At 53.6% G+C, this 27,224-nt stretch overlaps 1 long non-coding RNA gene across 3 annotated transcripts in view; it reads right to left on the bottom strand.

Annotated features, from left to right (window-relative positions):
* Positions 1 to 1,490: 1,490 nt before the first annotated feature.
* Positions 1,491 to 27,224, bottom strand: part of LOC113841112 (uncharacterized) — a 35,549-nt gene continuing 9,815 nt past the window's right edge. The window contains exons 1-5 of one of the 3 annotated variants that reach the window (XR_005266506.2): positions 11,725 to 11,943; positions 11,469 to 11,638; positions 11,211 to 11,353; positions 10,815 to 10,942; positions 1,491 to 1,718 (exon numbers count right to left, since the gene is read on the bottom strand). This is a non-coding gene — a long non-coding RNA (uncharacterized lncRNA). Of the gene's footprint in view, positions 1,719 to 8,983; positions 9,449 to 10,551; positions 10,943 to 11,210; positions 11,354 to 11,468; positions 11,639 to 11,724; positions 11,944 to 27,224 lie in introns of those variants that run through there. The other 2 variants (XR_005266505.1, XR_005266507.2) reach the window with 2 other exon arrangements.

A 27,224-nucleotide genomic window follows, 5' to 3' on the forward strand; every position in this document is an offset into this window, starting at 1 on the left:
AAGTGGACATATTGGCACTGTTCCCAGGGTAATAAAAGTTGGGAAACAAATTAGTCCCAACCCATGTACATTATGTAAACCACCTAATTCAGTATTAGCTTCAATATCTTTAAGTGACACTGCAGTCTGCTATGTTAGCATACCTCTAACCTTCTAGTGCTAGGCAATGTGGGTATGTGGCTAGAATAATTTGTTTTGGAATGTTAGATTACCCTTTAACTCTACAGTGTACTTTTTTTTTTTTTTTTTACAAGGTATTATTTCAAAACACACATCAGGCTTCAGCTTGTTTTAAGCCTCATCAGTAGTGTCAAAAAGACTTAGACACCCGCTGACTATGCCTCCTTTGCTAATATTTGAACCAAAATTGTAGTTAAATAAGATTTTGCTGTAGACAAAGAAAGCAAATATCTTTGAATACAATTCTCATTACTGTAATTAGAAATGCAAATTGAGACTCTCTAATTATGGTTACCATATGATGCGGATTTTCATTAATGATAATTTTAGGGGTGTATTTTTGGTGAATCAGTGTTAATAAACCACGACTTATTCTTGCAGAAACCATTAAGTATAAAACAATTACTTTTGGTACCATTTTTGTTCTGCACCAATGATTTACAATTAAAAATAAAATGTCCCACCTGCCCTCTCTCCCTGCCTAGTTCTAGCTATTTCTATACATAACTAGGTAAAAGAGAGTTAACTTTAACAGTTTAAGCAGTGATGCTTAAATAAAGCTATGCTTTCGAGGCTCAATGTAGTGCTTCATCTAGGGGCCTTGAAAGCACAAACTGCATTGCATATCAATGTTCACAGGCATAGTCAGGCTGGCTTGACCAATGCCAGATGAAAGAAGAGTTCCCTCAAGCCTCAGGTTTGCACTTTACTGTGCATATTTCTGCTTTTAATGTAGTTGATTAAATTGGCAGACAAAATTTACAGAGGATCTGACATACTGACAATAACTCATTTCAATGAAGAGGTTCTCCTTTCCTGATGAATTTATGTTATGGTAACTTTTATTATTGCAATGTAATCACTGCAGGCTAATAGTAGAAATAGTTTGGATGTGGTATTGAATTCTGCTTTGTTTGTCTATGCTCTTGCTTTTGTTTTGTTTTCACTGATGCCATTAGTTGTACAATCACTGAGGAGAGAAATAGTTTAAGTAGAAGATTAATATGTAAATAGGTTCTTGAGTATGGTTTAAATATAGGATCTCAGAGAGTACCTTAATAACTGTCATAGGTTGCTTTCGCTATTTTTCAGCCACATTTCTACAACTGTCTGGCTTTCTGTAAGTGGCTGGAAGGACTATCCCAAACCAGCTCCTGCATAGCCTATTTATTTCAATTAATACTTAATTTCTAGAGACAGACATCACATAGAAAAAAATTAATCCAAGATTTTCTGATGAAATATGAAAAGAAACAAACAGACTGCAGTCTAGCATGCAAATTCTTTCACAGAAAAAATACTGCACATAAGAATATTTCACTCCATCCTTAAAAGGATAACTTGCATGAGCTTCTTCAGTAAGACAATGCACATACTTGAAGATTTTGAGATTAAGAAATGATGTTTTAAGTTGAGGAAAATTCCAACCTCATTTCCTCATTCCTCATTCTCTTCCTACACATAATGGCGTACCTCAAAATACTTATGCATACCTCAAAATTCTCAGTTGGTATAAAAGGCAGAAGAGCAATTTCAGTCTGAAAAAGTAAAACGTGTAATGTAATACATTGCTAGGAATTGAATGAATACATAGTTTTATCATGAATAGCAAAGGCAGTTATTTTGAATAAGCAACAGAAAGAAAACAAATGAATCTAAATTTTTACATTTCTTTCATGTAAAACATTTCAAATTAAATTATGCTGAGAAAAGATAAAAAAAAAAAAAAAAGCTTGAACAGCACTGAAACAAATTGATGAAATGCTTTTATCTTTCACTTCTACCAAAGTCCCAATTGCTGACTATAGATATATGTGAGATTTCACTTTCTGATGGGATCTGAAGGACATTTTCTGATCTGTGAGTAGCATTTCAGGTTAGTTCAGTCATGCTCTGGTTAGCCTAGCTTTAGAGACACCCTTGAAGGCTATTAGAAATGTCAGTGTACCTGTATTTTTCCATTCTGTGGACTAGACATTGCTGTTCTTGAACATAGCTAACAAAATCATTTCACTTCCCAGAAATGTACATTATTTGTATAGTAAAAATGCTAGAATGAAGTTGTTTTGCTTCTTTATATATTTAGGGGTTGATGCTTCATAAATGGAGAAAAAGGAAGACCAGTTAGAAGAGAGATTGAATTTATTTTCATCCAGGCTTGCAATTCTCAATATCAAATATTTTACTGTAGCAGTTCTGAAATTAGCTATCTCTAAATGAGCCCAGCTTAGAGATTAGTATTTTTGAAGGGCCACTTTGACTGTGAAATACGTGCATTTCTTTCCACTGGAGGAAATATATATTCTCAATAGTCAGCATATATTTTCTCAGTACTCTCAAACTGAGTATTTACTACTCAGTCACTTTTCTACTGAAATGGGATTCTGAGTAATTTTGGATTATGTTTTCTTTATTGCATTTGACCAATTTATCACTGTCTCTCCTCATTGTAGTGCAAACAGATTTTAACTGTGTTCCTGCCATGTGGTCGCTGGCTATCAGTAGCAGCCTATTGAGTAGCAACCATTATTATGCTAATTTAAGAAATAGAAAAGGTTGGAAAATTTTCATTGAACTGTAGCTTTTAGCAAAACTTATTTTTAAAAAATATGTATTTTTTTTGCTACATGTCTACTGCAAGACATATCTAGTAACTAGTTTAGGAAACTAGGAAACTTTTTCTGCAGGAAAAAAAAAAAAAAAAAGCCTCTACTTAAAAATTACATTCTTTGGGTAGGATTTTTGATATTTATATTTAATTTCTTTCATTTATTTTATGATGTTTTAGTTTAGCAATGTCTATAGTAAATGTAATGTCCCATTATATCCTAAGATAGATTGTGTGATGATGAAGCAAAAGTATTTAAATATATATATATATTAAAGTTTCTATTCAACTTAAAAAAGAAAAGGCATACATCACATAGAATGGGTCAAGACATTTTTTTTTTTTTTTTTGAAGTATCATGTTGTACAAATTATTGCAGAACAAATGCTTCCCAGAAACAGAAACTCTCAGCAATGGTTAAGTCTAGTTACATTGTAATGGTGCACATAGAATACATTAAATATTTTATTTTACAGGGGATAAAATCAGATATATACCGATATATAATTCGGTATATATCTATATAATTCGGTATATATCTATATATATACCGAATATATATATATTCGGTATATATATAGATATTATATATATATATATATAGATATATATAGATATAGATATTATATAGATATATACCGAATATATATTCGGTATATATCTATATAATTCGGTATATATCTATATAATATAGAGCATCCACCTCCTATACTACATAAAACATTATGGTTATGCATACTCAAGGAGGAAGAAAGAGGTAAAATCTGCTTGCACAGTGCAATTTTTGTTGACTTTGTCTGGTTTCACATCTTCAGCAATATGTGTTACTTTCCTTTTGCTACTCATGGCCTTGCATAAGCATACAAACTTGGACTTCATCTGACATTCCATGTTCCACACAGAGATGAGAGAGAGAGAAATTGAGAGAGGGCGAGGGTTCTTTCCAGCTCTCCATAAAAATGGCCTGACAACAAATGGCATAATAAAAGTGCCATTTTAATAGGACAGAATAAAAAGAGGAATATAGGTAGCAAATAAATGTTATGTCCCTTCAGGTCACTCAGTCCTGCATCACCAGACAGAACCCAGATGATTTCCCACAACATGCTGTGCAGACCCTGTTATGTAGGGAGGGTCTTCCCTCCTATACTGTGATGCCTTTTATTTTGTGTAACAAAGTCATGCATCTCAAAGCCATTTCTAGCCTGATAGTTACCCCTGTCATAATGCTCACCATTGCACAGCACAGGCCAGCATGGGGAATTCCAGCATGGGTTTCCTGTATAGTGCTGCTCATGCTAATGCATGAGCATGCTAATGGGCTTCTCAAGCCCTAAATACAAGGCAGAGAAGAGAGCAGACATGGCTTGCTCAATGTCACTGACCTCTTGAATACTATGTATTCCACAAGGCTCCAATTACAGTCAATTAAAACTCATGAAATTTTCATTTAGTAGGGCCATTTTGCAAGAAATATTTGTCAACTTTTTTCTTCCTATAATGGTATCAAAATTAAGCTCAAACATTTTTTGTAAATTTAACATCGAGTATTCATTTTTTTATTGTTATCTTTTTTTTTTTTTTTTTTTTTTTTTTTTTAAATAACCAGACATTTAGTTAAGCCAGCATTGAATAAAAACATTAGCCATGTAGGACAATTGATATATGTGCTTCTACTAGAAAATGAGAAAAAATTGGTGAGGCTAACTTTGTATTCACTTAGACTTTTTCATTTCACTGCTATCGTAGCAGTATGAGCTTTTAGTACACTGAAATAAATAAGTGTAGTGGTACATTAGATTTGTATGAGTTTCTATGAATTTTAATGGTCCAAGCAGTATTCAGAGAGAAAACAGGAGAAAATCCTTTGGGAGAATAGCTCATTAACTTCCTTTCTTCCTTCCAGAAATTGCTTTAAGGAAGATATGCCCAGATACACCTAAGGAACCTGGGACCCTCAGTGGAATTAGATATTCTGTGCTACTTAATTAGTTTTTAAGTACAGGAGTTGTGTATTCAATTTTAATGAGTCACATTGTAAAGCTTTCTTTAGAAATAAGGGAAAGAACTCTGAAGTATGAGAATACATGCATGTGAAAATGGGAGGATGTTTAAACTCTGTGTACATTTTCTTGGGGAAACCAAACAGGATTTTTGGGGTGAGCCAGTGGAAAAGGAATGGCAAGGTAAAAGAGGGGTCTTCAGGAATTAAATTAATGCTTTTAAATTTGGAAGGATAAAAATAAAGCATGAATGCAAAGTATCTTGCTGAGATTCACATTTCAGTGGTTTTTATTTTATTCAAGAATAGAACAAGCTCTGCTAGTTTTATAAATGCAAAAAAAAAAAAAAAAGGGGGTGGGGGAGGTGGGCAAGGATAGGATAAGTATAAAGCACATCTAAGACTAAAACCCACTCTCAATAGTGGAAATTCAGAAACTTTTAAAGGAAATAATAAGTAATTCCACAGAGTTAGATGGAGAATGGACTGATGTCTGGGTTTATTAAAGCAGAAATCCATGGAAACAGTGTAAGGCACACAAGACAGTGGGATAAATCAGTTTATATTGAAAACAGAGCTGAATAGAAAGTTACTTCTGGGAACTATCGTACTATTTTCACTGACATTGGCAGAAGAATTGGGATCTTATCAGTTAGAAATGACAGATAATCAAATTATTCCGAATGTGCTGACACTGACTGCTGTATTACAGTCTTTTTATGTGAAATTTCATTTTCCTTCTATCTTCTTCTTAACATTGCAGTCACCTTTATATTAAATAATTTACAATTTGTTACAATTTATTTTCAGAATCGGGCATATCAGTTAAAGAGTGAAGTCAATTAATCACTGGCACAGTTATGTTCTTCATTACTTGGTGACTTTAATTAAAACTAGATTTCCTCCTAGAAGTAATGAGGTAAAATTTCAACACATTTAAAGTGCTTAGACTCCTAATTTCCACTTTTGAAACTCTTGTGCACTCTAGTGGGGGAATATCAAATGCTTTGACAGCACCACAGACTCGGCCTGCTTGACTGGTCCCAGTCTGAAAAATGACAGGCTGCTTCACATGACTGCTGCTACTGTCAGCTTAGTAGTGAAGCAGAGTATAACATCCAGATAAAAGCTGTGCGTTTGACTTCTGGGTGGTGCTTTTTGATTTCACATCTTATAGTGTGAAATTAGATTCATAGAATCATAGACTTTTTTGGGGTTGAAAGGGACCTTCTAGTTTCAAGCCCCCTGCTGTGAGCAGGGACACCTCCCTTTGTGAGGATGTACAAAGCCCAATCCAACCTTGCCTTGAACACTTCAGGGAAGTATTAGACTTGGAATTAAGAATGTTAAGACATTATCTCTGAAGACACTTAAACAGTGTCTTAAGAAATGTGAACAAGCTCATTTAGCTAAATCAGGGATTTGATATCTACTAGCCAAGTCTTTCTGTCCAGCTGGTACCAGCACAGCAATTTCCAGAATGCTTCAGTGATTGCTACATGACAGATATGACTATATTTCTTCAATCTTTAGGTCTAGACAGCATAATTAATCTCTAATAAAACTGTGTTTTAACTAAGGTGTTATAGTCATATAGTTCCAAAAGTTTCTGCAGTCACAGAATAGTTGAGGTTGGAAAGGACTGTGGAGATTATGCAGCTGAATTCCCCTGCTAAAGCGAGGTCAGCTAGAACAGGTTGACCAAGACAGGTTTTACTTATCTCGAAGAATGGAAGCTCCACCAGCTCTCTGGGCAACCTGTGCCAGATTGACCACCCTCAGTATTGTTGTTGTTGTTTAAGTGGAATTTCCTGTATTTCGGTCAGTGCCAACTGCCTTTTGTCCTTTCTCTCTATACCACCGAGCAGAACCTGACTGCATCATTTTTACTGAGCCCTATCAGATATTTATATGCATTGATGAGCACCCCCACCACCCAAGATGTCTCTCTCAAATCTAAAAGATCCCAGTTCCCTGTCTTTCCTTATATAATAGTTGCTTCGTTCCCTGTCATCTTAGCAGCCCTACACATATGTGCCTTTTTTTTTTTTTTTTGTGTGTGATATCTCTACCTTGAAATAGTTATTTTTACCAAAACCTTTGAAGAGAAAGGTGTTCTCAGTCAGTAAATCATTCATGTGGCCAGAAATGATTCAAGACCTTGGTTTCACCCAAGTTGCATTTCTATTATTTTTGGACTATTTTCAAAGGATTGACCTTTAAGTAAAAGTGTCTATGAATTATTTATTTACATACTTTCAGAGAAAGTTGAGATAGAATATTAGCATGTTGCAAATAATGAAGAAATGCATTTAAGTATAGAGTTAATGTAATTTCTTTTGCAGAACTTGTCAAATATACTAGAACTTTGTGAGGTATAACGTCTGAGATTTAATTACACCAAAAATAGCTCCTAGTTTGAAAGGAAAGAAAAAATAAAGTCTTGAAGCACAGATGTCTTCTTTCTTGTATTTATACACATGCTAAATAATAGTCCTCACCTATGCTTAGGAAATGCATGACATCAGAAGACACTTCTGATTCAAGTATGTGCAGATACTTGGAACACAGTTAAATAACTGTAAAATACAGATTATAAAAAATAGCATAAAAAAATCTTGAGGAATTTAGAAGTTCAGGAAAGATAAGAAATTTGGGTCAGTAAGATAAGCTATTTTCTACAGAGGCATGTCTTTGTGCCTTTTAACTGCCTAACTCCCTTCACTTAGAATGTAAATTTTAGTGAAACCTTTTATGTACAAAGAACTCTATTCAGATTTGTGGTTATTGCTTAATCCTTTTCTGCATACCTTTTGTTTTGATTTCTACCCTGAAACAGGGGCTGGATATTTCCAGGAAAGAGGCATTAGATATCATATACTAATATGATAGTTAGGACAACAGTCTTTTCCAAATTTAGAGGTGGAACTGTTAATCATTATCTAAGCTAACCAGAATAGTGCTTCAAACCCTATATGTGAAAATGGCTGAAGTATTTCCTCTTGCAAATAAGACTTGGACTATTTCACATGTTTGTGCCCTTCAAAACTAATGAAGTAATTTTATCTAACTTTTCAAAAGTTTGACTATTTCTCAATACTCAATTTCCATGAGCAATATTCCACATTTATGTCTTCCTGAAGATCTGTGATTGTTAGCTGGTCTTTTCATCATGTCTTAATCAATGCATCTCATCAGCTTGAGAAAATAGAAGAAGGATCTCTTAGGACAAATTAACAAAGCATCTCAAAAATGTATCCCATTGATTTCATAATTTCAGACAACATAAATTTCCCTGAGAAATTTCAGCTCATAATATTGCACTACAGCACAAAAGATATCTTTTCCAACTATCTATTATTAAAACAACACAGAAATCATTTGTGTTCTGGAAACTGACTCTTCTGCAATCAGTGATATGAGTGATGGGCTGTATGAATGAACTATAACTACACAGAGTCATCAGGCAATCACTGATTGCAACTGGAAGATGGAGAAGCAATCCAATTAACTCCAAATATGTTAAACATGAAAGTCAGTATTAACAGCTTATCCTGCCAATGGAGAGAGTGTAGAAGCATTCTTAGGAACACCTTAAGCTGCTGCCAATATCAGAACTTACAAATACAGTTATCATTATTAAAATAAATTATAAAAAAAAAAATCACAGAAAGAATCAATGTGAATCCTGACTGTCTGCTAGGCTTCTAGCACTACCTGGCACTAACAGCACCTGCTTCGAACCAGAAAGTTGTTAAATCTATTAAACTGAAGGAATATGATCTAGGACCACAAAAGTGACGTATGTGCCTCTGTCCTGACAGGCCCACTATACATGCTGGTATAAAACTATAAAATTTCAGTCAGAGTACACATCAGGAAAAGAGTATAACCTCATTGCTCATCCTATCCCAAATTCATATTGCAAAGACCACAGCAGGGACAAATGTAATTCATGCCTCACTACATTCTCTCACAAAGAGATGGCATTGTTGTTTTTTATTTTTGCCAAAAATTACTCTTGAAGCTGGGGAAGATTCTCAGCAGGTGTTGAACAGTGGTGCAGAGAAGTGATGTAGCATAGGAAAAGAATTGCTTTGGTGCTGCTCATCTTGAACATTCAGAAGTCATGACTAAGGTGTCATAAAGATCATTAAAAGGCATAAAATCATCAGACAAAAACAAGCAAACAGTTTGTAGAAGTGGATGGAATTTTAATTACCTCACTAACTGTGAGGTAATGAATCTCTCAGCCTCACTGAGGTCACATGTTCTAGCTTATCTTGGCAGCTGCAGAAGCTAGAATTTATTATTTGTTTGTTTTTAATGAAAGCTGGCATGCCCTATAGACAGTGAATAATACACAGATACTACAAGTGTTTGAAATGAATTGTAGCACTGTTTTTTGTACTATGGCATCTCCTTTGTTCAGTATTGAAGAAAATGACTGCTTTTCTGTTTCTTTCCTCACAGTTCGTATTGCTAAAAGATGTCAATACATCCTTTAAAAAGGAGGTACAATTGCTTTTACATGAGCTTTCTGGATAACTGTGGTCATCTTCTGCCTGTCTCTGCCCTTCATGGGCACACTACTTCAGGCATCCATCTCCCGGATGTGACAGAAACAGCACTTCTTTTGGTCTCTGAATAGTGCTTTGCTGTATTTCAAAAAGTACAACAGAGCTGGATGAAATATGTCACTAGAAGTGCTTCTCCTTATGTTAGCTTAAAATATATAACACCAAAATATTTTTTTTTTTTTTTTTTTTTTTAACTTCACTACACTGATTTTTAATTTCAAGTATTCCTATGTTGAATATAAAATTCAGGTATGTACCAAATCATTGTGTTTCTGTGGTATATAATACTTTATATACCACTTTATACAGTGGCATCTGTAGTGGTATTTATGAATCATACAATAGACAGACCCTTCAATTTTCAGCATGTTGTAATACCTCTGCTAGGCCAAAGCTAGTTTCTAGAAAATCAATTTCTAGATTTCTCTACTGCACAGTAGGGCAATAATGGAAAATTAAAATAAGTTTTTCCAACACTTTGTAAATATGATTTTTACAATAAGAGGAACTTTATACAAGAAATAACTGAAAATATTCAAATCCTTTTACTAAAAGGATTTGAATACTAACACATTACTATAAGATTTTTTTTTAAATGTATTAATGCTTATGTAAGTGGCTTTCTACCTCTTTACTCAGTAGTCTAAAAATTAGTTCTACAAGTAATTTAAAATATATATATATTTTTTGGATGTATAGATAATACCTCTCTGATGAGGCTGTGATTAAGAAGCTACTAACTGGCTTTGAAAGTTGGTGATGCATAACACTGATCAGCTCTCTTTTGTCAGTTCCTCTTTACTTATTGTTCCTGGCAAGTACTTTGGTTGGTTACTCATTTCAGATTTTAACACTGGAATTCCTGTTCCTTGGCAGAAATGTCATCATATGGACTACATCCAGGCAGTCCTAGCTTTGAAAGGGACTGCCATTTTTTTTTTTTTTCCTTTCCTTCACTAGAAGTTCTGCAATATTAAAATGACATCTGTGACCTCATCTGTGATCCTCATGCCTGTTGACCATACATTTCATAACACAAATATTTAAAACATTAATTCCCTCCTATTTATAGTTGTATGTAGCACAAATGAACCCCTGATATGAATAAAATCTCCTTATAGATTCCTATTAGAGTCAAAACACTTTTTGAGGATAAACTTGGAGTTCTCCCACTATTTGTCTAATGCTTACATTTTCCACTTTATTAGCACAGTTTATAATGGGAAACACATTGTGTTCATATGAAAGTACATATGTGCAAGTTCACACAGAGAATGAGCAGCTCTGCTGTAACCTATAATGCAAATATTTACCAAGATCTGACCATTTAGCTGGTGCATTGCCAAAGCTGTTAGGCAATTGTGTAACTTAAAAGCATGCCTGTACTTAAAAACATTATAAATATTTCTTTAAATATTGATTCAGTTCTGAAATATTGTATTACCTTTCCAAGGCACCAGCTTCTGCTAGTTTGGTGTTGTGGCAGTGTGTCACTCTGGTCTATATTTTCTTCTTCACCTCTTCTGAACTCCAGGCTTTGTTTTATATCTTTCTGAACACTTCTGATTTTACCTAAGTGGGTGTCATTGGAAATTTATTTTCATTACTAGCACACAGAATTCTCTCCACAACATGGAGCATTGTAGCTCTAAGTGTTGTATACTAATATTTTATGTGTTAAATCCTTAAGGATTTTTTTTTCCCCTGTAATGTACCTTCATAGGATAAAACCTATGGGCAAAGACTGTCAACTCATTACTAGTTTACAGATGACCTGCGCCTCAATTCAGTTCTGCGCCTCAATTCTGATGTCATCTTTCTTGCACAGAAAGATGCTTACCCCTGATAGCTGAGACTCTGGTTTATAGAGCTTGGGAGGAAGTTCAATTCTCTTCAGGTTGCTGGACCTATTCAGGAAGCAGTCCCCAGCTGAGACCCAGACCTGAAGGGAAGATGACAGACTTTCTTCATATTGCTTTTGACCTGCATATTGTGAAAACAGCATTTCTTTGATGAACAACAGCACATTCTCATGATTTCCACTTAGTCAAAGTAGCAATCTTTCCACCAGTATCCATCCCAACCTGTTTCTACTTACCACAAGGCAAAATCTGCATTCACATTAAGGCACCTTTTTCACACAGCCCATTTTTCAATCTTCCAAATACTTAAGAACCTTCTTCAACGTCAGGCTGACCTGTGTGCACTTGGGCTTCTGAGGCCTTTTTTTTTTTTCCTCCAGTGCTTGGAAGGGAGCTTAGAATCCACCTAAGTAATTTCACAGAAAACAGACAAGGTGAAGGAAGTACTCAAACTCCTCAACAGTAACAACCACAGAACCCAGGAACACTTACCTGCTGTCTTCTGAACTTGAGTCAATTCCAAAGTGCTTCGCAGTGAAATAGTGCCACCAGGGTTTTTCCAAAGAAGGCACCACCAATGTAACTAGCTCATAGAGTCTCTAAAACTATTTCACAGCGAGGGCAGAAAACATGAAGGAAAAGCAGCCTAGTAGGGAACACTGAGCCCAATTCACCACAAGAGAAAAACACCCTAGGCTACCCAAGCCTCAGTCTCAGGCTTCCTATATAGCAAAGGTCAAATGACCCACACCTGGCAGGTGTGGGTCATTTGACCTTTCACTTAACAAGGGTGGAGCCAAGAGACCTTGTGGAATAAGCTCGTCTACCTGGCTTCAAAGTTTTAAGGTCTATTGCTCCTTATCACTAGTAGAAATAACCTGACAAGGGGCTTAGTGGTTACAGTTGACCTAATGAATTAACTACAAAAGGTGCACAAGGGTCATATTTCTGTTAGTCATTCTGTGAGCAAAATTAGTACAGAGCCTGTTAAAAATATAAATACAAATAAATAAAAGAAATGAATAAAAAAAAAAATGACCTTAAAGGCAAACTTGCCATCATAGATTTTCATCTGTCTAGTCATGACAGATAAAGAATTTAGCAATCAGAATTCCTTTTCTTGATATTAATGTTATTTACATTTTCTTCTCTGAGATCCCTTCTTTATGCAGGACTTTTCTAAATCTAGCCCCATGACCTCTGACTACACTATTTATAGAATCATAGAATACCCTGAGCTGGAAGGGACCCATAAGGATCATCAAGTCCAACTCCTGGCACCGCACAGGTCTACCCAAAAGTTTAGACCACATGACTAAGTGCACAGTCCAATCGCTTCTTAAATTCAGACAGGCTTGGTGCAGTGACTAGTTCCCTGGGGAGCCTGTTCCAGTGTGCGACCACCCTCCTCTCGGTGAAGAACCTCTTGCTGACGTCCAGACTAAACCTTCCCTGCCTCAGCTTAACACCATTCTCATGGGTCCTATCACTGGTGATTATGGAGAATAGGTCAGCACCTGCCTCTGCACTCCCCCACACGAGGAAGTTGTACGCTGCAATGAGGTCCCCCCTCAGCCTCCCCTTCCCCAGGCTGAAGAGGCCCAGTGACCTCAGCCGCTCCTCATACGGCTTCCCCTCTAGGCCCTTCACCATCTTTGTCGCCCTCCTCTTGACACTCTCCAGCAGTTTAATGTCCTTCTTGTACTGTGGTGCCCAGAACTTCATGCAGTACTCAAAGTGAGTCCGCACCAGCGCAGAGTAGAGCGGGACAATCACTTCCCTTGATCGACCAGCAATGCCGTGCTTGATGCACCCCAGGATATGGTTGGCCCTCCTGGCTGCCAGGGCACACTGCTGGCTCATGTTCAACTTGCTGTCAACCACCACCCCCGGATTCCTGTCTGTGGGGCTGTTCTCCAGCATCTCGTCACCCAGTCGGTACGTATAGCCAGGGTTGCCCCATTTCAGGTGCAGGACCTGGCACTTGCTCTTGTTAATCTTCATGCGGTTGGTGATCGCCCAGCTCTCCAATCTGCCCAGATCTCTCTGCAAGGCCTTTCCACCCTCATCTGAGTCTACAACTCCTCCAAGTTTGGTGCATCAGCAAATTTGCTCAAAACACCTTCTAGTCCTACATCTAAATCGTTTATAAAAACATTGAAGAGGACCGGCCCTAAAATGGAGCCTTGAGGGACCCCACTAGTAACCATGCGCCAGCCTGATGTGGCCCCATTTACCACAAACCCTTGAGCCCTGCCTGTCAGCCAATTGCTCACCCATCGCATGATGTCTTTGTTAGGTTGTATGCTGGACATTTTGTCCAGTAGGATCCCACGGGAAACCATGTCGAAAGCTTTGCTCAAGTCCAAAAAGATCACGTCAGCCGGTTTCCCTTGATCAACCAGATGGCTGATCTTATCATAAAAGGAATTCAGATTTGTTAGGCAGGACCTACCCCTCATGAACCCATGTGGGCTGGGACCAATGACTGCATTGTCCCCCAGCTGCGCTTCAATACCTTCAAGGATCATCTTCTCCAGAATTTTACCAGGCGCTGATGTGAGACTAACAGGCCTGTAGTTGCCACGGTCTATTTTCTTGCCCTTCTTGAAAATTGGTACGACATTTGCCAGCTTCCAGTCTACTGGGACCTCTCCAGATTCATAAGGTCATTGAAAAATAATTGAGAGAGGTCCCGCGATGGCGTCAGCCAGCTCCTTAAGCACCCTGGGATGAATCCCATCCGGACCCACGGACTTGTATAGATCCAGGTGGAGCAGCAAATCCCGCACACGTTCAGGGTCGGTTGGGAGTTTATCGTGCCCACCGTCGTGGTCCTCCAGCTCAGGGCACCCAGGGTGCATTTACTTCGACTGCGTAGAAGCTATCGCGCATAAATGCCAGGATCCGGATCCTCACTCACTATTCAGGTCAAGGACTGGGCTGGCAAGTTTTGGCTTTAATTTGGTTACCTGCCTACATTGCTGTTTCATGGCAGGTCATGGGAAGAAGATTGGCTGGCTTGCGGCAGCTTACATACACGTGGCTTTTAGGCCGCAGTCAAAGCGTTCCTCTAGATCTGGAAGTTTGAAGCTGGTTGGAAAAGCCATCTGAGTGGTTAGAAAGCTGCCTGGCAGAGAAGGACCTGGGAGTACTGGTGGCTAGTCGACTCAGTATGAGCCAGCAGTGTGCTCAGGTGGCCAAGAAGGCCAACAGCATCCTGACTCCTACAAGAAATGGCATGGCCAGCAGGACTAAGGAAGGTGATTGTCCCCCTGTACTTGGCTCTGGTGAGGCCGCAGCCCAAGTACTATGTTCAGTTCTGGGCCTCTCACTACAAGAAGGATATTGAGGGGCTCCAGTGAGTCCAGGGAAGGGCAACAAAGCTGGTGAGGGATCTGGAGAACAAGTCTTATGAGGAGCGGCTGAGGGAGCTGGGATTGTTCGGCCTGGAGAAAAGGAGGCTCAGGGGCGGCCTTATCGCTCTCTACGGTAAGATACCTGCTTTTGGTTTCAGTGAGAATTCAGGCCCAAGCAACTGAAGTTTCTTCTGGATAGCTTTTCTTCTAAATAAGATAACTTCACTTCCCTTTCATCTGCAATGATTTCTAAGTGCCTTACACCATTCACGCTTGAGACAGAAAAAAGGGATTCCCATGTTACGTAAGAGGAGCACAACCCCTCTCAAAATAGGAGAGCCTGAGGTACACTACCGAACACTAAAACTGTTAAGAGTAGGAGGCAACGGACTCAAAAGACAAAGGAGGCTGACCCTCTCCGGCTGTTCACGTAACAGAAAAGAAACACAGATTTGGGCCCAGGAGCTGTGATTTTAGGGAACGGGGCCACTCCCCAACATGAAACAACTCTAGAACCCAGGAACACTTAGCTGCCAGCTCCTGAACTCGCGGCACTTCCAAGCAACTTCACAAGCCGTACCACCAGGCTCTACTGCACGGAGAAGGCACCACCAATGTAACTAGTCATAGAGTCTCTAGAGCTATTTCACAGCAAAAGTAGAAAACAAAAAGAAAAAGCAGCCTGCTGGGGTTCAATTATCAATAATAAGTTCCATTGCTCCTTATTGATAAAAGAAATCACCTGACACAGAGTTTTGTAGTTAGAATAAATTTCATGAATTAACTACAAGAGGTGCGTAAGGGTCATATTTCTGCTACTCATTCCGTGAGGAAAACTAGTTTAGAACCCGTTAATATAAGAGAAATAAAAATATATAAATACATGAAAGAAGAAAGGGAATGAAATTACCGGCTAAATTGCTCTCACATTTTCATCTGTCTAGTAACAGCAAAAAAAACCAAAAAAAAATAAAAAAAAATAAACAATAAATTAAAAGGATTTTCTTGAAATAAATGGAGCGACTCTGCGCCCCAGCGACTCTGCGCCCCAGCGACTCTGCGCCCCAGCGACTCTGCGCCCCAGCGACTCTGCGCCCCAGCGACTCTGCGCCCCAGCGACTCTGCGCCCCAGCGACTCTGCGCCCCAGCGACTCTGCGCCCCAGCGACTCTGCGCCCCAGCGACTCTGCGCCCCAGCGACTCTGCGCCCCAGCGACTCTGCGCCCCAGCGACTCTGCGCCCCAGCGACTCTGCGCCCCAGCGACTCTGCGCCCCAGCGACTCTGCGCCCCAGCGACTCTGCGCCCCAGCGACTCTGCGCCCCAGCGACTCTGCGCCCCAGCGACTCTGCGCCCCAGCGACTCTGCGCCCCAGCGACTCTGCGCCCCAGCGACTCTGCGCCCCAGCGACTCTGCGCCCCAGCGACTCTGCGCCCCAGCGACTCTGCGCCCCAGCGACTCTGCGCCCCAGCGACTCTGCGCCCCAGCGACTCTGCGCCCCAGCGACTCTGCGCCCCAGCGACTCTGCGCCCCAGCGACTCTGCGCCCCAGCGACTCTGCGCCCCAGCGACTCTGCGCCCCAGCGACTCTGCGCCCCAGCGACTCTGCGCCCCAGCGACTCTGCGCCCCAGCGACTCTGCGCCCCAGCGACTCTGCGCCCCAGCGACTCTGCGCCCCAGCGACTCTGCGCCCCAGCGACTCTGCGCCCCAGCGACTCTGCGCCCCAGCGACTCTGCGCCCCAGCGACTCTGCGCCCCAGCGACTCTGCGCCCCAGCGACTCTGCGCCCCAGCGACTCTGCGCCCCAGCGACTCTGCGCCCCAGCGACTCTGCGCCCCAGCGACTCTGCGCCCCAGCGACTCTGCGCCCCAGCGACTCTGCGCCCCAGCGACTCTGCGCCCCAGCGACTCTGCGCCCCAGCGACTCTGCGCCCCAGCGACTCTGCGCCCCAGCGACTCTGCGCCCCAGCGACTCTGCGCCCCAGCGACTCTGCGCCCCAGCGACTCTGCGCCCCAGCGACTCTGCGCCCCAGCGACTCTGCGCCCCAGCGACTCTGCGCCCCAGCGACTCTGCGCCCCAGCGACTCTGCGCCCCAGCGACTCTGCGCCCCAGCGACTCTGCGCCCCAGCGACTCTGCGCCCCAGCGACTCTGCGCCCCAGCGACTCTGCGCCCCAGCGACTCTGCGCCCCAGCGACTCTGCGCCCCAGCGACTCTGCGCCCCAGCGACTCTGCGCCCCAGCGACTCTGCGCCCCAGCGACTCTGCGCCCCAGCGACTCTGCGCCCCAGCGACTCTGCGCCCCAGCGACTCTGCGCCCCAGCGACTCTGCGCCCCAGCGACTCTGCGCCCCAGCGACTCTGCGCCCCAGCGACTCTGCGCCCCAGCGACTCTGCGCCCCAGCGACTCTGCGCCCCAGCGACTCTGCGCCCCAGCGACTCTGCGCCCCAGCGACTCTGCGCCCCAGCGACTCTGCGCCCCAGCGACTCTGCGCCCCAGCGACTCTGCGCCCCAGCGACTCTGCGCCCCAGCGACTCTGCGCCCCAGCGACTCTGCGCCCCAGCGACTCTGCGCCCCAGCGACTCTGCGCCCCAGCGACTCTGCGCCCCAGCGACTCTGCGCCCCAGCGACTCTGCGCCCCAGCGACTCTGCGCCCCAGCGACTCTGCGCCCCAGCGACTCTGCGCCCCAGCGACTCTGCGCCCCAGCGACTCTGCGCCCCAGCGACTCTGCGCCCCAGCGACTCTGCGCCCCAGCGACTCTGCGCCCCAGCGACTCTGCGCCCCAGCGACTCTGCGCCCCAGCGACTCTGCGCCCCAGCGACTCTGCGCCCCAGCGACTCTGCGCCCCAGCGACTCTGCGCCCCAGCGACTCTGCGCCCCAGCGACTCTGCGCCCCAGCGACTCTGCGCCCCAGCGACTCTGCGCCCCAGCGACTCTGCGCCCCAGCGACTCTGCGCCCCAGCGACTCTGCGCCCCAGCGACTCTGCGCCCCAGCGACTCTGCGCCCCAGCGACTCTGCGCCCCAGCGACTCTGCGCCCCAGCGACTCTGCGCCCCAGCGACTCTGCGCCCCAGCGACTCTGCGCCCCAGCGACTCTGCGCCCCAGCGACTCTGCGCCCCAGCGACTCTGCGCCCCAGCGACTCTGCGCCCCAGCGACTCTGCGCCCCAGCGACTCTGCGCCCCAGCGACTCTGCGCCCCAGCGACTCTGCGCCCCAGCGACTCTGCGCCCCAGCGACTCTGCGCCCCAGCGACTCTGCGCCCCAGCGACTCTGCGCCCCAGCGACTCTGCGCCCCAGCGACTCTGCGCCCCAGCGACTCTGCGCCCCAGCGACTCTGCGCCCCAGCGACTCTGCGCCCCAGCGACTCTGCGCCCCAGCGACTCTGCGCCCCAGCGACTCTGCGCCCCAGCGACTCTGCGCCCCAGCGACTCTGCGCCCCAGCGACTCTGCGCCCCAGCGACTCTGCGCCCCAGCGACTCTGCGCCCCAGCGACTCTGCGCCCCAGCGACTCTGCGCCCCAGCGACTCTGCGCCCCAGCGACTCTGCGCCCCAGCGACTCTGCGCCCCAGCGACTCTGCGCCCCAGCGACTCTGCGCCCCAGCGACTCTGCGCCCCAGCGACTCTGCGCCCCAGCGACTCTGCGCCCCAGCGACTCTGCGCCCCAGCGACTCTGCGCCCCAGCGACTCTGCGCCCCAGCGACTCTGCGCCCCAGCGACTCTGCGCCCCAGCGACTCTGCGCCCCAGCGACTCTGCGCCCCAGCGACTCTGCGCCCCAGCGACTCTGCGCCCCAGCGACTCTGCGCCCCAGCGACTCTGCGCCCCAGCGACTCTGCGCCCCAGCGACTCTGCGCCCCAGCGACTCTGCGCCCCAGCGACTCTGCGCCCCAGCGACTCTGCGCCCCAGCGACTCTGCGCCCCAGCGACTCTGCGCCCCAGCGACTCTGCGCCCCAGCGACTCTGCGCCCCAGCGACTCTGCGCCCCAGCGACTCTGCGCCCCAGCGACTCTGCGCCCCAGCGACTCTGCGCCCCAGCGACTCTGCGCCCCAGCGACTCTGCGCCCCAGCGACTCTGCGCCCCAGCGACTCTGCGCCCCAGCGACTCTGCGCCCCAGCGACTCTGCGCCCCAGCGACTCTGCGCCCCAGCGACTCTGCGCCCCAGCGACTCTGCGCCCCAGCGACTCTGCGCCCCAGCGACTCTGCGCCCCAGCGACTCTGCGCCCCAGCGACTCTGCGCCCCAGCGACTCTGCGCCCCAGCGACTCTGCGCCCCAGCGACTCTGCGCCCCAGCGACTCTGCGCCCCAGCGACTCTGCGCCCCAGCGACTCTGCGCCCCAGCGACTCTGCGCCCCAGCGACTCTGCGCCCCAGCGACTCTGCGCCCCAGCGACTCTGCGCCCCAGCGACTCTGCGCCCCAGCGACTCTGCGCCCCAGCGACTCTGCGCCCCAGCGACTCTGCGCCCCAGCGACTCTGCGCCCCAGCGACTCTGCGCCCCAGCGACTCTGCGCCCCAGCGACTCTGCGCCCCAGCGACTCTGCGCCCCAGCGACTCTGCGCCCCAGCGACTCTGCGCCCCAGCGACTCTGCGCCCCAGCGACTCTGCGCCCCAGCGACTCTGCGCCCCAGCGACTCTGCGCCCCAGCGACTCTGCGCCCCAGCGACTCTGCGCCCCAGCGACTCTGCGCCCCAGCGACTCTGCGCCCCAGCGACTCTGCGCCCCAGCGACTCTGCGCCCCAGCGACTCTGCGCCCCAGCGACTCTGCGCCCCAGCGACTCTGCGCCCCAGCGACTCTGCGCCCCAGCGACTCTGCGCCCCAGCGACTCTGCGCCCCAGCGACTCTGCGCCCCAGCGACTCTGCGCCCCAGCGACTCTGCGCCCCAGCGACTCTGCGCCCCAGCGACTCTGCGCCCCAGCGACTCTGCGCCCCAGCGACTCTGCGCCCCAGCGACTCTGCGCCCCAGCGACTCTGCGCCCCAGCGACTCTGCGCCCCAGCGACTCTGCGCCCCAGCGACTCTGCGCCCCAGCGACTCTGCGCCCCAGCGACTCTGCGCCCCAGCGACTCTGCGCCCCAGCGACTCTGCGCCCCAGCGACTCTGCGCCCCAGCGACTCTGCGCCCCAGCGACTCTGCGCCCCAGCGACTCTGCGCCCCAGCGACTCTGCGCCCCAGCGACTCTGCGCCCCAGCGACTCTGCGCCCCAGCGACTCTGCGCCCCAGCGACTCTGCGCCCCAGCGACTCTGCGCCCCAGCGACTCTGCGCCCCAGCGACTCTGCGCCCCAGCGACTCTGCGCCCCAGCGACTCTGCGCCCCAGCGACTCTGCGCCCCAGCGACTCTGCGCCCCAGCGACTCTGCGCCCCAGCGACTCTGCGCCCCAGCGACTCTGCGCCCCAGCGACTCTGCGCCCCAGCGACTCTGCGCCCCAGCGACTCTGCGCCCCAGCGACTCTGCGCCCCAGCGACTCTGCGCCCCAGCGACTCTGCGCCCCAGCGACTCTGCGCCCCAGCGACTCTGCGCCCCAGCGACTCTGCGCCCCAGCGACTCTGCGCCCCAGCGACTCTGCGCCCCAGCGACTCTGCGCCCCAGCGACTCTGCGCCCCAGCGACTCTGCGCCCCAGCGACTCTGCGCCCCAGCGACTCTGCGCCCCAGCGACTCTGCGCCCCAGCGACTCTGCGCCCCAGCGACTCTGCGCCCCAGCGACTCTGCGCCCCAGCGACTCTGCGCCCCAGCGACTCTGCGCCCCAGCGACTCTGCGCCCCAGCGACTCTGCGCCCCAGCGACTCTGCGCCCCAGCGACTCTGCGCCCCAGCGACTCTGCGCCCCAGCGACTCTGCGCCCCAGCGACTCTGCGCCCCAGCGACTCTGCGCCCCAGCGACTCTGCGCCCCAGCGACTCTGCGCCCCAGCGACTCTGCGCCCCAGCGACTCTGCGCCCCAGCGACTCTGCGCCCCAGCGACTCTGCGCCCCAGCGACTCTGCGCCCCAGCGACTCTGCGCCCCAGCGACTCTGCGCCCCAGCGACTCTGCGCCCCAGCGACTCTGCGCCCCAGCGACTCTGCGCCCCAGCGACTCTGCGCCCCAGCGACTCTGCGCCCCAGCGACTCTGCGCCCCAGCGACTCTGCGCCCCAGCGACTCTGCGCCCCAGCGACTCTGCGCCCCAGCGACTCTGCGCCCCAGCGACTCTGCGCCCCAGCGACTCTGCGCCCCAGCGACTCTGCGCCCCAGCGACTCTGCGCCCCAGCGACTCTGCGCCCCAGCGACTCTGCGCCCCAGCGACTCTGCGCCCCAGCGACTCTGCGCCCCAGCGACTCTGCGCCCCAGCGACTCTGCGCCCCAGCGACTCTGCGCCCCAGCGACTCTGCGCCCCAGCGACTCTGCGCCCCAGCGACTCTGCGCCCCAGCGACTCTGCGCCCCAGCGACTCTGCGCCCCAGCGACTCTGCGCCCCAGCGACTCTGCGCCCCAGCGACTCTGCGCCCCAGCGACTCTGCGCCCCAGCGACTCTGCGCCCCAGCGACTCTGCGCCCCAGCGACTCTGCGCCCCAGCGACTCTGCGCCCCAGCGACTCTGCGCCCCAGCGACTCTGCGCCCCAGCGACTCTGCGCCCCAGCGACTCTGCGCCCCAGCGACTCTGCGCCCCAGCGACTCTGCGCCCCAGCGACTCTGCGCCCCAGCGACTCTGCGCCCCAGCGACTCTGCGCCCCAGCGACTCTGCGCCCCAGCGACTCTGCGCCCCAGCGACTCTGCGCCCCAGCGACTCTGCGCCCCAGCGACTCTGCGCCCCAGCGACTCTGCGCCCCAGCGACTCTGCGCCCCAGCGACTCTGCGCCCCAGCGACTCTGCGCCCCAGCGACTCTGCGCCCCAGCGACTCTGCGCCCCAGCGACTCTGCGCCCCAGCGACTCTGCGCCCCAGCGACTCTGCGCCCCAGCGACTCTGCGCCCCAGCGACTCTGCGCCCCAGCGACTCTGCGCCCCAGCGACTCTGCGCCCCAGCGACTCTGCGCCCCAGCGACTCTGCGCCCCAGCGACTCTGCGCCCCAGCGACTCTGCGCCCCAGCGACTCTGCGCCCCAGCGACTCTGCGCCCCAGCGACTCTGCGCCCCAGCGACTCTGCGCCCCAGCGACTCTGCGCCCCAGCGACTCTGCGCCCCAGCGACTCTGCGCCCCAGCGACTCTGCGCCCCAGCGACTCTGCGCCCCAGCGACTCTGCGCCCCAGCGACTCTGCGCCCCAGCGACTCTGCGCCCCAGCGACTCTGCGCCCCAGCGACTCTGCGCCCCAGCGACTCTGCGCCCCAGCGACTCTGCGCCCCAGCGACTCTGCGCCCCAGCGACTCTGCGCCCCAGCGACTCTGCGCCCCAGCGACTCTGCGCCCCAGCGACTCTGCGCCCCAGCGACTCTGCGCCCCAGCGACTCTGCGCCCCAGCGACTCTGCGCCCCAGCGACTCTGCGCCCCAGCGACTCTGCGCCCCAGCGACTCTGCGCCCCAGCGACTCTGCGCCCCAGCGACTCTGCGCCCCAGCGACTCTGCGCCCCAGCGACTCTGCGCCCCAGCGACTCTGCGCCCCAGCGACTCTGCGCCCCAGCGACTCTGCGCCCCAGCGACTCTGCGCCCCAGCGACTCTGCGCCCCAGCGACTCTGCGCCCCAGCGACTCTGCGCCCCAGCGACTCTGCGCCCCAGCGACTCTGCGCCCCAGCGACTCTGCGCCCCAGCGACTCTGCGCCCCAGCGACTCTGCGCCCCAGCGACTCTGCGCCCCAGCGACTCTGCGCCCCAGCGACTCTGCGCCCCAGCGACTCTGCGCCCCAGCGACTCTGCGCCCCAGCGACTCTGCGCCCCAGCGACTCTGCGCCCCAGCGACTCTGCGCCCCAGCGACTCTGCGCCCCAGCGACTCTGCGCCCCAGCGACTCTGCGCCCCAGCGACTCTGCGCCCCAGCGACTCTGCGCCCCAGCGACTCTGCGCCCCAGCGACTCTGCGCCCCAGCGACTCTGCGCCCCAGCGACTCTGCGCCCCAGCGACTCTGCGCCCCAGCGACTCTGCGCCCCAGCGACTCTGCGCCCCAGCGACTCTGCGCCCCAGCGACTCTGCGCCCCAGCGACTCTGCGCCCCAGCGACTCTGCGCCCCAGCGACTCTGCGCCCCAGCGACTCTGCGCCCCAGCGACTCTGCGCCCCAGCGACTCTGCGCCCCAGCGACTCTGCGCCCCAGCGACTCTGCGCCCCAGCGACTCTGCGCCCCAGCGACTCTGCGCCCCAGCGACTCTGCGCCCCAGCGACTCTGCGCCCCAGCGACTCTGCGCCCCAGCGACTCTGCGCCCCAGCGACTCTGCGCCCCAGCGACTCTGCGCCCCAGCGACTCTGCGCCCCAGCGACTCTGCGCCCCAGCGACTCTGCGCCCCAGCGACTCTGCGCCCCAGCGACTCTGCGCCCCAGCGACTCTGCGCCCCAGCGACTCTGCGCCCCAGCGACTCTGCGCCCCAGCGACTCTGCGCCCCAGCGACTCTGCGCCCCAGCGACTCTGCGCCCCAGCGACTCTGCGCCCCAGCGACTCTGCGCCCCAGCGACTCTGCGCCCCAGCGACTCTGCGCCCCAGCGACTCTGCGCCCCAGCGACTCTGCGCCCCAGCGACTCTGCGCCCCAGCGACTCTGCGCCCCAGCGACTCTGCGCCCCAGCGACTCTGCGCCCCAGCGACTCTGCGCCCCAGCGACTCTGCGCCCCAGCGACTCTGCGCCCCAGCGACTCTGCGCCCCAGCGACTCTGCGCCCCAGCGACTCTGCGCCCCAGCGACTCTGCGCCCCAGCGACTCTGCGCCCCAGCGACTCTGCGCCCCAGCGACTCTGCGCCCCAGCGACTCTGCGCCCCAGCGACTCTGCGCCCCAGCGACTCTGCGCCCCAGCGACTCTGCGCCCCAGCGACTCTGCGCCCCAGCGACTCTGCGCCCCAGCGACTCTGCGCCCCAGCGACTCTGCGCCCCAGCGACTCTGCGCCCCAGCGACTCTGCGCCCCAGCGACTCTGCGCCCCAGCGACTCTGCGCCCCAGCGACTCTGCGCCCCAGCGACTCTGCGCCCCAGCGACTCTGCGCCCCAGCGACTCTGCGCCCCAGCGACTCTGCGCCCCAGCGACTCTGCGCCCCAGCGACTCTGCGCCCCAGCGACTCTGCGCCCCAGCGACTCTGCGCCCCAGCGACTCTGCGCCCCAGCGACTCTGCGCCCCAGCGACTCTGCGCCCCAGCGACTCTGCGCCCCAGCGACTCTGCGCCCCAGCGACTCTGCGCCCCAGCGACTCTGCGCCCCAGCGACTCTGCGCCCCAGCGACTCTGCGCCCCAGCGACTCTGCGCCCCAGCGACTCTGCGCCCCAGCGACTCTGCGCCCCAGCGACTCTGCGCCCCAGCGACTCTGCGCCCCAGCGACTCTGCGCCCCAGCGACTCTGCGCCCCAGCGACTCTGCGCCCCAGCGACTCTGCGCCCCAGCGACTCTGCGCCCCAGCGACTCTGCGCCCCAGCGACTCTGCGCCCCAGCGACTCTGCGCCCCAGCGACTCTGCGCCCCAGCGACTCTGCGCCCCAGCGACTCTGCGCCCCAGCGACTCTGCGCCCCAGCGACTCTGCGCCCCAGCGACTCTGCGCCCCAGCGACTCTGCGCCCCAGCGACTCTGCGCCCCAGCGACTCTGCGCCCCAGCGACTCTGCGCCCCAGCGACTCTGCGCCCCAGCGACTCTGCGCCCCAGCGACTCTGCGCCCCAGCGACTCTGCGCCCCAGCGACTCTGCGCCCCAGCGACTCTGCGCCCCAGCGACTCTGCGCCCCAGCGACTCTGCGCCCCAGCGACTCTGCGCCCCAGCGACTCTGCGCCCCAGCGACTCTGCGCCCCAGCGACTCTGCGCCCCAGCGACTCTGCGCCCCAGCGACTCTGCGCCCCAGCGACTCTGCGCCCCAGCGACTCTGCGCCCCAGCGACTCTGCGCCCCAGCGACTCTGCGCCCCAGCGACTCTGCGCCCCAGCGACTCTGCGCCCCAGCGACTCTGCGCCCCAGCGACTCTGCGCCCCAGCGACTCTGCGCCCCAGCGACTCTGCGCCCCAGCGACTCTGCGCCCCAGCGACTCTGCGCCCCAGCGACTCTGCGCCCCAGCGACTCTGCGCCCCAGCGACTCTGCGCCCCAGCGACTCTGCGCCCCAGCGACTCTGCGCCCCAGCGACTCTGCGCCCCAGCGACTCTGCGCCCCAGCGACTCTGCGCCCCAGCGACTCTGCGCCCCAGCGACTCTGCGCCCCAGCGACTCTGCGCCCCAGCGACTCTGCGCCCCAGCGACTCTGCGCCCCAGCGACTCTGCGCCCCAGCGACTCTGCGCCCCAGCGACTCTGCGCCCCAGCGACTCTGCGCCCCAGCGACTCTGCGCCCCAGCGACTCTGCGCCCCAGCGACTCTGCGCCCCAGCGACTCTGCGCCCCAGCGACTCTGCGCCCCAGCGACTCTGCGCCCCAGCGACTCTGCGCCCCAGCGACTCTGCGCCCCAGCGACTCTGCGCCCCAGCGACTCTGCGCCCCAGCGACTCTGCGCCCCAGCGACTCTGCGCCCCAGCGACTCTGCGCCCCAGCGACTCTGCGCCCCAGCGACTCTGCGCCCCAGCGACTCTGCGCCCCAGCGACTCTGCGCCCCAGCGACTCTGCGCCCCAGCGACTCTGCGCCCCAGCGACTCTGCGCCCCAGCGACTCTGCGCCCCAGCGACTCTGCGCCCCAGCGACTCTGCGCCCCAGCGACTCTGCGCCCCAGCGACTCTGCGCCCCAGCGACTCTGCGCCCCAGCGACTCTGCGCCCCAGCGACTCTGCGCCCCAGCGACTCTGCGCCCCAGCGACTCTGCGCCCCAGCGACTCTGCGCCCCAGCGACTCTGCGCCCCAGCGACTCTGCGCCCCAGCGACTCTGCGCCCCAGCGACTCTGCGCCCCAGCGACTCTGCGCCCCAGCGACTCTGCGCCCCAGCGACTCTGCGCCCCAGCGACTCTGCGCCCCAGCGACTCTGCGCCCCAGCGACTCTGCGCCCCAGCGACTCTGCGCCCCAGCGACTCTGCGCCCCAGCGACTCTGCGCCCCAGCGACTCTGCGCCCCAGCGACTCTGCGCCCCAGCGACTCTGCGCCCCAGCGACTCTGCGCCCCAGCGACTCTGCGCCCCAGCGACTCTGCGCCCCAGCGACTCTGCGCCCCAGCGACTCTGCGCCCCAGCGACTCTGCGCCCCAGCGACTCTGCGCCCCAGCGACTCTGCGCCCCAGCGACTCTGCGCCCCAGCGACTCTGCGCCCCAGCGACTCTGCGCCCCAGCGACTCTGCGCCCCAGCGACTCTGCGCCCCAGCGACTCTGCGCCCCAGCGACTCTGCGCCCCAGCGACTCTGCGCCCCAGCGACTCTGCGCCCCAGCGACTCTGCGCCCCAGCGACTCTGCGCCCCAGCGACTCTGCGCCCCAGCGACTCTGCGCCCCAGCGACTCTGCGCCCCAGCGACTCTGCGCCCCAGCGACTCTGCGCCCCAGCGACTCTGCGCCCCAGCGACTCTGCGCCCCAGCGACTCTGCGCCCCAGCGACTCTGCGCCCCAGCGACTCTGCGCCCCAGCGACTCTGCGCCCCAGCGACTCTGCGCCCCAGCGACTCTGCGCCCCAGCGACTCTGCGCCCCAGCGACTCTGCGCCCCAGCGACTCTGCGCCCCAGCGACTCTGCGCCCCAGCGACTCTGCGCCCCAGCGACTCTGCGCCCCAGCGACTCTGCGCCCCAGCGACTCTGCGCCCCAGCGACTCTGCGCCCCAGCGACTCTGCGCCCCAGCGACTCTGCGCCCCAGCGACTCTGCGCCCCAGCGACTCTGCGCCCCAGCGACTCTGCGCCCCAGCGACTCTGCGCCCCAGCGACTCTGCGCCCCAGCGACTCTGCGCCCCAGCGACTCTGCGCCCCAGCGACTCTGCGCCCCAGCGACTCTGCGCCCCAGCGACTCTGCGCCCCAGCGACTCTGCGCCCCAGCGACTCTGCGCCCCAGCGACTCTGCGCCCCAGCGACTCTGCGCCCCAGCGACTCTGCGCCCCAGCGACTCTGCGCCCCAGCGACTCTGCGCCCCAGCGACTCTGCGCCCCAGCGACTCTGCGCCCCAGCGACTCTGCGCCCCAGCGACTCTGCGCCCCAGCGACTCTGCGCCCCAGCGACTCTGCGCCCCAGCGACTCTGCGCCCCAGCGACTCTGCGCCCCAGCGACTCTGCGCCCCAGCGACTCTGCGCCCCAGCGACTCTGCGCCCCAGCGACTCTGCGCCCCAGCGACTCTGCGCCCCAGCGACTCTGCGCCCCAGCGACTCTGCGCCCCAGCGACTCTGCGCCCCAGCGACTCTGCGCCCCAGCGACTCTGCGCCCCAGCGACTCTGCGCCCCAGCGACTCTGCGCCCCAGCGACTCTGCGCCCCAGCGACTCTGCGCCCCAGCGACTCTGCGCCCCAGCGACTCTGCGCCCCAGCGACTCTGCGCCCCAGCGACTCTGCGCCCCAGCGACTCTGCGCCCCAGCGACTCTGCGCCCCAGCGACTCTGCGCCCCAGCGACTCTGCGCCCCAGCGACTCTGCGCCCCAGCGACTCTGCGCCCCAGCGACTCTGCGCCCCAGCGACTCTGCGCCC

The sequence above is a fragment of the Anas platyrhynchos genome, chromosome 5 (assembly GCF_047663525.1).
Source record: "Anas platyrhynchos isolate ZD024472 breed Pekin duck chromosome 5, IASCAAS_PekinDuck_T2T, whole genome shotgun sequence".
In the NCBI taxonomy this organism is placed as follows: Eukaryota; Metazoa; Chordata; class Aves; order Anseriformes; family Anatidae; genus Anas; species Anas platyrhynchos.